The sequence below is a fragment of the Eriocheir sinensis genome, chromosome 2 (assembly GCF_024679095.1).
Source record: "Eriocheir sinensis breed Jianghai 21 chromosome 2, ASM2467909v1, whole genome shotgun sequence".
Classification (NCBI taxonomy): domain Eukaryota; kingdom Metazoa; phylum Arthropoda; class Malacostraca; order Decapoda; family Varunidae; genus Eriocheir; species Eriocheir sinensis.
In genome coordinates, this window is record NC_066510.1 from 16,789,078 (window position 1) to 16,791,739 (window position 2,662).

Consider the following 2,662-nt stretch of genomic DNA (forward strand, 5'->3'; position numbering starts at 1 on the left):
CCTTTCCTTGCATTCCATATATGACCTTTCTGAGGGGTGAAGGAAGAGGAGGGAAGGGAGAAGGGGAGACAGGGGGCATGGTGTTGAGGCTGGGCGTAGAGGGAAGGGGTATACAGCTGGGGGATGCACCATTAGCTTTCGTCAGCGTCGGTTTGTTATGAAAGTTAACCTAACCATGCTGCCGCCAGAGGGCCAATCAGCGACAGATTCTTCGGCTTCATTGTTGAGTGAGGGAGGGAGGCAGACACACATACACACACACACACACACACACACACACACACACACATGCCCTCCCCTCCTCCTCCCCTCCTCCTTCCCTCTTATTCAATCACGCACACACACACACACACACACACACACACACACACACACACACACACACACACACACACACACACACACACACACACAATACGTTTTTCATTTCCACATTCACAAACACCATTTTCTTTCATTTCTACTCTCATATGTAATTTTCTCACTCTTTTCATCCCTCTTTCCCTTCTCCTCCTCTTCCCTCTCCTCCCTCCCTCCCTCCTCCTCCTCCTCCTGTTTTCCTCGCGGCGCTGGTCAGGGCGGGCACGGTGGATCTGATGTGTCAAGTTCAACTGTTTTATGGACGCTTCTGTGACTGCCAGGAGGCGAGGGACTAACGAAGAAGCTGGAGGTTGAGAGGGAAGCCGCTAGAGGTCGACAATGGTAATGCCTGTGGTGGTGGAGAGGAGAAGGAGGTGGTAAGGAAGGTGGAGGAGGGAAAGAGACTGTGGAGGTGCTAGAGGTAGAAAGTAAGGAGAGGGCATACGCTATAGCTGCGCGTGGTCTCGGTGCTCATCTCCGTCACCTTAGTCCTTGATGAAGAAAATAGAACGTGGGAAGACTGAAATTAATAAACAAGGGAAATAGAAGGAAAAAAGAGGAAAACAGCAAAAAGAGAAGAGTAGTAAAAGAAAAGGAAGGAAGGAAAGTGTACACATCTGAAGGAAACAAGGAGGAAAGGGGAGAGAGGGGAAAAGAAGGAATATGTGTAGCAGAAGAGAGGAAGAAATAACCAAGAAAATAGAATAGGAAGAAAGACTAGTGAAAAAGAAATGCATTATACTTGAGAAGGAGGGAAAGATTTCAAAAACAGGAGAGAAGTATTAAAATAGGGAGAGGAATGGAAGAGGAGAAGGAGGGACATGCTGCAGAAAAAAGAAAAATGGAAAAGTAAAGGATAAACAAGAATATGATGGCATAGAAAAAGACTAGTGAAGAAGAAGAAACGCATAACAAAATAGGGTATGATTGGAGAAACAGGAGATGCTACAGAGGGTAACCTTTAGGGATATGGTATAAGAGAGGGTTGAAGGAGTAAGGAGGGACAGAGATGGGTGGGAGGAGTTGATGGGGTGTGAGATGGGCAGGAAGGGAAGGGAGGAAAGATAGGGGCGTATAGGGTAATGAAATATGGGAAGGGGAATTGGAAAAGAGGTGTTGTGGGATAAGGAGAGAAGGAACAGTGAATAGTGGAGAGAAACAAGTGAGAAGAGAGAGAGTAGAGAGAGAGAGAGAGAGAGAGAGGTACAGGTGATAATAAAGATGGAGATGAAGGAGAGGGAAGAGAGAATATATATGTTAAAGACCAACTCCAAATGATGCTGATAAGTTACATGAACGATTATGTATGGGACTGCTCATTAATGTGTGTGTGTGTGTGTGTGTGTGTGTGTGTGTGTGTGTGTGTGTGTGTGTGTGTGTGTGTGTCTTATATTTTAAAGTTAATTGGCTTTTCTACATCCCTCATTTATCATCTCTTTTTTTCTCTCTCTCCTAAAGCAAAACTGGTCTTAGGCGCTGTTAGGTTTAAAATGTTATGGTTCAAAGATTCTTAAATTTGAGCAAAGGTAATCATAGTCTATGTAATTAGCACCTTCCCTGCCACAGGTGTCTCCCTGTTAGCGCTGAAATCTGAGAAGCTTCCACGGTAGCCCAGGTGCGCTGGACAGGTAAGGGGACAGGGAGAGGGGGGGGCAGGTGTGTGTGTCGTGTTTGGTTTGTTAATTTTAGAGATGTATTAATTGGTGTTTTATGGCTGTGGTTTCTCTTGTCTCTCTCTCTCTTCTATCTCTATTTATTCACACTCATCTATCTATCTATCTTTTTTATTTTTTTTTGTCTTTACGTCTTGGCTTATTGGTGCCGGTAGGCTTCTTCCCGGTGGATCCTGTGGTCGGTCCATGCTTCTTCCTGGTGGGGCCTGATGGCTCTGGCTCCAGCCTGTTCTGGCGCAGGCGAGTGTTTATAGTGGCGCCATCTTTGTATTGCCTCGATGCTGCCCTCCTGGAGCTCATCATCTTTAATCCTAGAATCTAGAGTCCTGGGTTGATAGGTGGTCTTCTGGACAGCATGTGGGTAGTTTTTTAAGCCACTCGGCGGCGAGACTGAAAATCCTGGTATTGGTGGCACCGGTCGGGATTGAACTTTCGCGTCCTCCTGAACGTGGGGTCGTCTCATATCCGTTGTTCAGCCAACTGCCCTGTCTCATTTACTTACTTTTTTGCCTTTCCAAGCTGAAAAATATTATATTAAGTGGATAATTGATGTTTTATTTTATTTTTAAAGATAAAGGTCAATATTTAGTATATTGCCTTAGTTAATTGCTTTTACGAGTCGCTGGTGA